Source organism: Schistocerca nitens, chromosome 9 (genome assembly GCF_023898315.1).
Source record: "Schistocerca nitens isolate TAMUIC-IGC-003100 chromosome 9, iqSchNite1.1, whole genome shotgun sequence".
NCBI lineage: Eukaryota > Metazoa > Arthropoda > Insecta > Orthoptera > Acrididae > Schistocerca > Schistocerca nitens.
In genome coordinates, this window is record NC_064622.1 from 247,845,428 (window position 1) to 247,855,608 (window position 10,181).

Sequence of the window (10,181 nt, forward strand, 5' to 3'; positions counted from 1 at the left end):
TCTAAGGTCCATCACCGTTCCCTTTGGAGCCCTACGTAATTCGGTGCTCTCCGATACACACGATCGAACAGCGGAGGAGTGGTACTCAAGCGTCAACTTTAGGTTACAATATCTCCGGATGTAATTAACATTTTACAATGCAACAAACGGCACTGATTACGTATTTGTTTATATGTTCAGATGTGCTAACAAAACTAACGGTGTTCCATTTAAAAAAAACGAAGGTTTGTGTTAAAAAACATACTTCCGTGCATTTTTTTATGGTTTGTGGAATCGATTCGTCAGTATTTGATGTGGTTTACGAAATATATCCAGCGGTAATGTTAGGTGACTCACCCTGTATATCAGCTGTTATGTAGTTTGTCATAATGTTATGGCTGATCAGTGTAATTGAAAAAGGCAGTCCATTGAAAGACACATCATTGGGCAACTTCAGTTCATATCTGGTGTAACGAAAGGCCAACTTCGAGGGGTTGTAGAGGGTGTTCTGGGCAATAAGTTGAGGATCGGAATTTATGTTTCGATAGGTTATCCAATGACGTTACAGTGCGTTCAAGTAACGAGGGAAATTCTTGCCGCTTGGACATTATTCTGTCAGTAAGCATGACACTGACGCCTCTGCCATCATTGCGTTTCTGTCCCTATAGTGTTGAGGTATGCATGGACGCCATACACGCTATCTGACGTTTTGAATACTGTCAGCCCTGTAGCGAGAAGTTCGCTCTGTAATCCGCTTGAGTTACGGCCTACATTTTCTACAAAAGGCGTGGCCTATTACTATACGTTCTCTTACGTAACTTTGACCCTCACTAGCGTCGTTCATAACGCTCCCGGACATGTGTTTCTATCTTCAATTTATTCCTCAAGAAACTCTCTACATCGCTTCGAAGTTTGACCGTTTAATTTGGGTAAACCCAGTTCATGTAAATGAAATTTCTTACGCCCCTTGAAATTCATTCACTGGTCACAGGTATTCAGTAATCGTTCATTACATGTAATTAAACATGCTTTGCTTTGCATGATTTCCATTATTTCTCTATAAGACATAGCTTGGAATAATGAAGTACTCGCTATTTTTATATTACTGTAAAATATTATTAGTTTCGCCAATTATGGTATTTAATTTCAGAGCGAAACAAAGTACACAAGTTATTAATTGAAAGTATTAACTGTCCATTCAGAATTATGAATTACTGCCAAAAGTCTGAAATTACAAGTTGTGGGAACAAAATATATGGCTGTATCAGGTCCAGTTGCGTAATTGAAACGATATTCCATAAACACGCAATTTAGTACCTTGTGAGGTACAATGTCAAAAGCCTTCTGGAAATCTAGAAATACGAAATAAATTTGAAATCCCTCACCAATAGCACTCAACACTACGTGTAAGTAAAGACATAGTTGTGTTTCACAAGAACAATGTTTTCTAAGTCCGTGTTGACTAATCCGTAGGTAGCAGTCATCCACTGCAGTAGCAGCCCTTGGGGGGCCTGAGCGAGGCATGTCATCGACGGTTCCTGTCTCTTTGTATCTCCTCCATGTCCGAACAACATCGCTTTCGTTCACTCCGAGACGCCTGGACGCCTCCCTTGTTGAGAGTCCTTCCTGGCACAAAGAACCAAGGCGGACGCAATCGAACCGAGGTATTGACCCTCTAGACACTGTTGAACTACAGACAACACGACCCGTGCACCTCCTTCCTGGTGGAATGACTGGAGCCGATAGGCTGTCGGACACCCTCCGTCTAATAGGCGCTGCTCATGCATGGTTGTTTACCTCTTTGGGCGGGTTTAGTAGCGTCTGTGAACAGTCAAAGGGACTGTGTCTGTGATACAATATCCAGAGTCAACGTCTATCTTCAGGAGTTCTGGGAACCAGGGTGATGCAAAACTTTTTTTGATGTGTGTTTCACTTTCATCGAAGCAACTTCCGTCCTGATCACGATAGCAGACATAGTAGATGTCGATACCCGCGTTGTGTAGCAGAGTGGTGGGGCTGCGGCAGAAATGATCACCTCACTGTCATTTGTCAACAAGTGGGCCACTGGCTGCGTGCTCAGCTGTAGCATGAGGACAATGCAGCGGTCCACACAGTCAAAGCTGAGGACCAGGTAGTTTCCCCGTCGTTCTGGACCTCATTTTGGCATTGACACTTTTCAGCCGTGTGTGGAAGTCCAGCTCTCACCAGTCTCAATGACAAATATTGTCGGTTTGTTTGGACTCCACTCTGATTGGCCTGTCCTACTGCCACACACCTGTTCCTGTCCTCGTTGAACTGTCACTGGCGGCTACATACAAAGACGCTGAATGTGTCCTCAACGTTTTAGTTGTGTGCTCCCCTAATGCTACCAACATTTTTGGCTTAGATGCCTTTACTTATTTTCGATTCAAAGTAGAGGACAAAATCATTTTAGAGTCAGATGCAGTGCTTGTCAATATGCTTTGGAGCACCTTAAGGACCGACTCAAGGTGACTCGGTATCTGATACCATATATGCTGGAAGTGTTGTTTACTCTGGCGACAGACGCGTCCCGCTACGTTATTGCGGTAGTTTGGTCGCACACGTTATCGGATGGTTCCGACTCCAAAATGTGAAATGCTGCGCACCTCTATTTCGAAACAGAGAAGGAGGCTTTAACCATCATTTATGGGGTCAAGAAATTTCATGTTTGATGTGTAGCAACAAATACCACTTGTAAATAATAGATTTCTAGCTGAAATATAGAACTGCCAATAAACTTTAAAAAAGGACGACTGATGGCTGAAACCTATTATTTACAAGTCAATATAACAGTCGGTGCGTGCAACAGCCTTCTGAATGGAAGATAACCTGATGAAATACCACTTGATAATGGATCGTAATCCCCTGATTTCCTTGTTCGTATCTGCAGGAATGGGCGTTATTTTTAGTATGTACCACTACGAAATCCACTTAACCCCACCACTCAACACGTAAGACCAGTCACCCTATTCCGCCTACTTCTTGCAACCGATGGAGAATTTGCCAGGAAACTTGATCATCACCTACAAATGATCCTGTACGAATATCACTGGCGTCGAGCCTGTTAGATGAAAAAATCGTGAAGAATGTTTTATTGGTAGTCCACTAAGAGTAGGTAGAACATGTTTCCTGCCAAGCAGACTCGGATTTTCGCAAATGTTTCGCATTGCGCTTAGGGCTCAATGCTACTCAAGGCGTCTTACCATTAGCCATGGTGGACTCTGACTGCCGTCATTGTGTCCCCATTCTGTCTCCGCAGCCGCCAGCTTCTTCACGCTCCGTGCGGGGGGATGATGCGCATGAAGGCTCGAGCAGGCGCCCATTTGCCAGCCTGACACTGTAACCGAAGGGGAACGTGCGTGTCTTTTACTGTCATGCCTACACCCTCAATAAGCAGTCTCCAGCATTCTGGACAGTTAGAACGAATGATTTTGCCACCCTAATCGCCTGACACGCATCCCATCGAACACCTATGTGACATAATCGAGAAGTCAGCTCATGCACTGGCAACACGTTCGCAGTTATGGACGGTTATGGAGGCAGCATGGTTCAGAATTTCTGCAGGGGTCTTCAAAGGTCTTGGTGAGTCCATGCTACGCCGAGTTGCTGTATGTACCGGGCAAAAGAGGTTCGACACAATATCTGGAGGTATCTCACGACTTCCGTCACCTGAGTGTATAGGACCATCAATAGGGCCAGTTCAGCTGCAATTGCGCATGGGTGCTTGTACTGCACCTTATTCGACCTTGTGTTTCCTCTGTGATCAGCCCATTCTTTGTACAGGCCTGCCTAAGTGCGGGGCGCCTGTGTCTGGGGTGGACCACAGGGCTTATCCTAGGCCACAAAGGCCAATGGCTGTTTGACGTCATGACCAGCTCTGGCCAGCAGTCAGCGCCCCCTCCCTAGTCTCCCTACCTCTGACACCGAAGCAGACACCAAGGTGTCCCCAATCAATGTACCTCGTCTTATTCCCATACTACCTGCAGATAAGACCTCTGAACCTGCGCCTTCGCTTGCTGACAGTTGGGTGCGGGAATTATAGTTTAGGAACCTATCAATACGTAATCATTCTGTCCATCCCATCCTTTCTATACCTCAGTGGCACCGGAGCAGTCTGCTGCTGCTTGAACGCTGCCAACTCTTCCATCCCCTGCAGTCCTGGTATGAGCCTAATGGCGGGGTCAACGTTTCTTGGCGATTCAGTCCGGAACCGCGCTGCTGCTACGGTTGCAGGTTCGAATCCTGCCTCGGGCATGGATGTGTGCGATGTCCTTAGGTTAGTTAGGTTTAAGTAGTTCTGAGTCTAGGGGACTGATGACCTCAGATGTTATGTCCCATAGTGCTTAGAGCAATTTGAATCATTAGAGGTCAAACCCGGGCCGATGATGCTACAACCGTGGGAGTAGGTACCGAGGCGTCCCCCAGGAATTTTTGGGGCTATTTCAAGGGGATGATAGCAACAACACCCCTTAGGCGTTGTAGTTCAGATGTGAAGCACGCCACCGGACGCACTGAAAGCGCATCACGTGGGCTCAGCCATTCGTAGCAAGGGGCTAAGCAACCTTCTGGATATCGATATCGACATTACTACTGTTTTTCAGTCACTACAAACGTAGCCTGTGAACTCGTGTCAGGTGCGGACGCAATGGCAAACAGGCTATTGAGAACAAGCTCCGGAATGCCAAGAGATAGTAACGACATCGCTATATACCGCTAAAACTTTGTGCGTGTTCCCTCGCGGTGTGGCAATGGCTTGGTATTACACGAACAGATGCAAAGTGAAATTTCTGGGCTCTGAGACACGTTTTAAAATCTCTGTTTAAGGGCGACAAGTTTGGTCGATAAAGTTGGATTATCCTAACCATTTTTTTTTAATTTTTTTTCTTTTTTTTTTAGTTAAGGTATAACGCTTCTGTTCAGTCTTTAGACAATGTATTCCTCTGCCTTAGGTCATTGCAAATAATTGATATCCATGCCAAGACCCTATAAAATTCGTTAGATAATTTATCTTCCTAGGGAGTTTTACATATATTGTAAGCGTTCCGAGATGAAACACTACTAATAGGCCGTTGTGCTACACTACACGTGGTCTGCGATTCAACGTTCACGCAGAAAGTCATTAACTGCTTCCTCCGGCGGTTGGGTACCGATCTAAAGACGCACGTAAAGCCATTGAGTGACTGGGTACGATGAACCCGACCTTCCTCGTGAATGTTGTAGCGGGCCCTTAATACTCCAACACGATGAACAACAGCAAGTAATGAAATTTTACGTATAAATTCTTTTATAAATTGTTTATTTTCCGTCTCAGCCGCACAGGTATATTAAAGCACTTTAGATCACATTCCATCGTCTTCAGATCTATGTAGTAAGCAACCAGTCGTATCAGTGCAATAACTATACATCAGCCTAAGAGTGTCTGCCTTTACCTGGCTAAAATGTTACTAATCGGGTCGTAACACCATCTAAGTGGGTAGGTGCAAACACAAACAACTGAAAAGCATCCTGTGTCAAATGTAATTTAGAGAATTCGTTGTCATTTCGGACTTAGTTTTCACGCTAATTTATTCTCCAAAATTGAGCTGCGAAATTTGGAAATTAATTTATGTAAAAATATGATTGCTTTTACTGAAATATGTTTCTATTTTATGACTGGGAGACGGATGGCATGACTACACAACCACTATGATGTCCTCCCGCCCACCCCCTTGGACCCGCGTCTTATTAAACTGTACACGCACAATTCACAAAATTTCACTATAGACGAAATATTAGGGGCAAGCGAATTCAACAACGATGCTGACACTTAAATGTTTTCTATGTCTCTTAAGACATCAGGAAATGACTTCCATGGTACTCGAGGGAGCTGTAGAGTACAAGAACGGTAGAGGCAGACAGAGATTAGAAAACATACAGCAAATATTTGAGAACGTAGATTGCGAGTGCTACTATCAGATGGAGAGGTTGGCACAGGAGAGGAATCCGTGTCTGGCCGCATCAAACCAGTCTGAAGACTGAATACAAAAAAGGTCTTTTATTTTTCCATCTCAGTTGCAGATTTTTACTGTATGGCTAGTTTTGATTGCAGTCAACCATCTGTAGTTCTATTTGGCTGCGTCAGCATCCTGTCGTGTCTATAAACGAGCTACACATCAGAACACTTTTGTTCATAGCTACTGTTCAACAGCTGTGGTGAATATTCGTTTCGTCAATACAAAAATCAGCCGTGCACTGACGACTGAGTATGACTTTGGTGAAAAGGACGTTCGTAGACGCTGCACCACAATCTCACTACTGTCAACAACTGGAGTTTATGCTTTACGTTCAGTAGTAGCTCGATCTCTCCACAGTCGTTGTAACCTTCTTGTTGCCCTTATGATTTACGTGACTTCGAAACTACGAATAGTTTAAAATCAGGCCCTCGCCGTAAAACTGGTCCCAAACGGAACAAAGTTATTGGTTTAGAAGTATATAGAGTTCAATGTAATGACTGGAACCAAAATTGGCCAGACAGACCGTTCGTTTGAAACGTGTGCTAGGGAACACACATTCTTCCAGAATAAGACTGTCTTCGGTGAGCAAATTGCTACAGAGATATTAATTATATTGTAGAAGTGTTGCACACCGCACCCATTGGACGACTGTTCGATGTAGTGAAGAAAACAGAAATTAATAATAAAGAGAAAAAATGCTCTGGATCTACACTCAATGGGCAACACGAGTTCAGTCAGAACTATTATTTTAATATTTTCGAAGAACTATTTTAAACTCTGCAAATTTAGTGTTTTATTATAACTGATACGCTGATTGACAAATCTTTTATGCGTTCTACACGGAAAACTGCCAACACAGACTGCCTTCCTCGCTTGGACATTTCTGCCAAACACGCCTGCTGGATGGCGCCTCAGTCACGGAGAATGATCGACGGCGATGAATAGCAACTTTAATATTTGTGCAAAACATGGAAATTACTCTTCATCATTTGGACTTGCCGCTCTTTCATTTACCGTGTTTCCAGTTAAAAATTATTAGATATAGTCGGCCTGTTCCGTAAAACACTGTTTTTTAATGTGACTCAAACATGTTACAGCGCCTCTGTGTCATAATCAGTAGGTTTTCTTTATTCAAACCTGAGAAATGACAAAATTTTTTAAGTGAGAGCTAATCTACGAGCATTAGACCCAGGGACAACTCTTATTTGTTTTGTTATCATCTCAGTTTACGTTTCACGTTTTTTTCAGGACCATTTGTACATTACCCTTTAGCGATAGCTTGCCATCTGCAACCAAAGACGTGAATGTGAATTTTGTTGGGGAGTTAACACGTCACTTCAAGTTTAAACGTAATTTTTTTGTGTCAAGATATTTCGCATATATATTTGCTAGTGCTTACGTTTTGCTCTGACAGATTCTCTTTCTTTTGCGCTCTGATGATGTTTTGAGAACAACACACAAATACCGCACATGTTTTGCAGAATTTTGGTTGTGACGAATGTTTCTCACTTCACCAAAATAAAGTGTAAATGTACTGTGCGTCCCAATCCAGTTGGCGTTCATTTGTTCCCAGGTGAGTATTGCTTTCTGGATGTGGAAGTATTCTTCTGTTCTTAGTTTACGATGTAGGTTGTGGCTGGATTTTAGTATTTTTGGAACACATTTCTGTTGTATAAGGGACAGTCAACTGAAAATGAAACATATGAAACAAGTAACTAAATTGTCTTTTGTTTCAAAATTAATAGCCGTAACTGTTAATACATTTATCCCACTGTGAGACAAGACGGTTAGTGACTTCACGGAAAAATGTTTGCGGTTGCCTGTGGAATCACGATTATAATAGGTATGTATCTCTACGTCTGAAGCATATCTAATATCTTAATTCAGGACTCTAAGAACATAGAAATCATGTAGGGAGAGGTCGGGATTGTATGGAGGATGTGTAAGGGCTTTTCGCCAGAAAAACTGCTGCACCGTAGGCGAAACAACATTGGCAACATGTGGGAGGTTGTTATCCTGCGTCCGTTAATATTCCTGTGCGTTTGGTCTTGATGGCGCGCTTAAATATTAGCGCAGTGTTCATGTACAGATGTGCGTTAATTGTAGCACCCTGTTCCATGAAGTCAATGAGCAGCTCCAAGGAAAGGAAAATGTCATCACGACTTTCCAGAAACCAGGGTGCCTCTTGTTTCGGCCACGCTACAGGAGTTTCGCTGGGAAGGCCTTACACATCCTTCATACAGTCCTGGTATTTCCCCGTGCGATTTACATATTTTTGGAGTACTAAAGAGAGACATTAGTGGTCGTCAATTTGCTTCGGGCGAAGAGATGTACGCCTGGGTACAGTCACGGTTCCGTTCACACCCACAAACATTTTCCCATGAAAGCATTGACTATCTTGTCCCACAGTGCTATAAGTGTATCAACAGTTACGACGATTGCTTTTGAAATAGTAAACAATTTACTTACTTTTTTTTTCCACCTGTCTCTTGTACTACAGTCTGGAACCGCGAGACCGCTACGGTCGCAGGTTCGAATCCTGCCTCGGGCATGGATATGTTTGATGTCCTTAGGTTACTTAGGTTTAAGTACTTCTACGTTATACGGGACTGATGACCTCAGAAATTAAGTCCCATAGTGCTGAGAGCCATTTGAACCATTTGTCTCTTGTAGTTTTGATTGACCCTTATAGTTTGGTAGTGGTTGTGGGCTATTAAGAATTCAGTAAATGTGTTGTGGGAGCAGTTACCTTTTAGAGTTTGAGGTGTTCTGAATATCTTGTTTTAAAGTTCCTGCATGTTTCATCCTATGTACACTGATTGACAAGTATTGCATGTGATTTTATACATTCCTGATCTGTTGAACTTACCTGTGGCTATTTCCTGTGTTCTGAGCTTTTTCTGAGTTATGTAGTTTGTCCATTTTCCGAACCGAAATTCCTGTTTCTGTAGTATGTTGCCTATTCTGTGAAATATTTGGTTGTTATAAACGAGTATGTGCCATTAAGTTGTTTGTATGTTTGTGTGTGTGTGTGTGTGTGTGTGTGTGTGTGTGTGTTTGTGTTGTTGCTCTGTTGTGTCTTGCACGTAGTCATTGTGTGTTCTGTTGTGTAAAGTGCTGCGTGTATGTGGCCTATTCATTTTTTCTCCACTTACATATTTTTTGGTTTAGATTATGTCATATGGGTATCTTAACCATTTTCCACTGCTATTTGTTTTATTGTGTTTAGCTCCTGTGCTAGTTCTGCTTATCAGCTTTTTGTTTAATCTGTGGAGCGTGAATCTGAAGCCTGCTTGCTTATGTTCCAACGGTTGGTTGTCAGTTTGCTGAATGTTATGAAGTCATGGTCGTTCTTTATTTTTTGTATGGTGAGATTCAGTAAATATAACGCTGTATATTTTTGTTGTTATTATGTGTCTGAAGGTCTCTTTCTCTAAGTTGTCTATGAATATGTTATTTACGAGGCCACTAATCAGTGATGCTGATGGAAGTCCTACATATGGGGATTAAAATTCTTTGTTGAACACAAAGTAATTTTGTACTGTTGTGTCCCCGTGTATGGTTGCCATTTACTCAATGTGCGTGTCTGGTATGTTTCCTTGTTGTTTTAGCCCTTGTGTGATGATGTTGATTCTTTCATTTATTGGAATGCAACTGTGCATTGATCATCATCTCATTCCAAGGATTAGGTATTGTAGTCACTTTCACAGATCTCCATTGTCCACCTGTCCAGCTCTTACAAGTCTACCTAGTTCTCTCTTTAACTCGGCAGGTAATTCACTATCTTTTATGGCTGTTTGTTTGCTGCCATTCTATCAACATACTTCCATTTAATTCTATTCTCATGTATCTTATCGTTAACTGAAAAGATTTTTTGATCTGATCTTACTGCTTCATCCTTATTTTATCCATTTTATAATAGCCTCTTACATATCTCATTAACTTTATCTCTGTTACTTGTATTCGTGATTTTTCTTTCTTTTTGTTACTGTCCATGATTCGGAACCAAATAGAGTATGTAGAGCCATAACTTTATAGAATTTGGTTTATGCTTCTTTACTTGTTTTTATTCCCAGAGTTCTTCCAGTTGTTCCACAGGTGGCTTGAAACCTATTCACCTTCTTCTCAACGTCTTTGTCATAGATAAAACTAATATATTTAGATAACCGAAGTAGGATATTTGTTCTA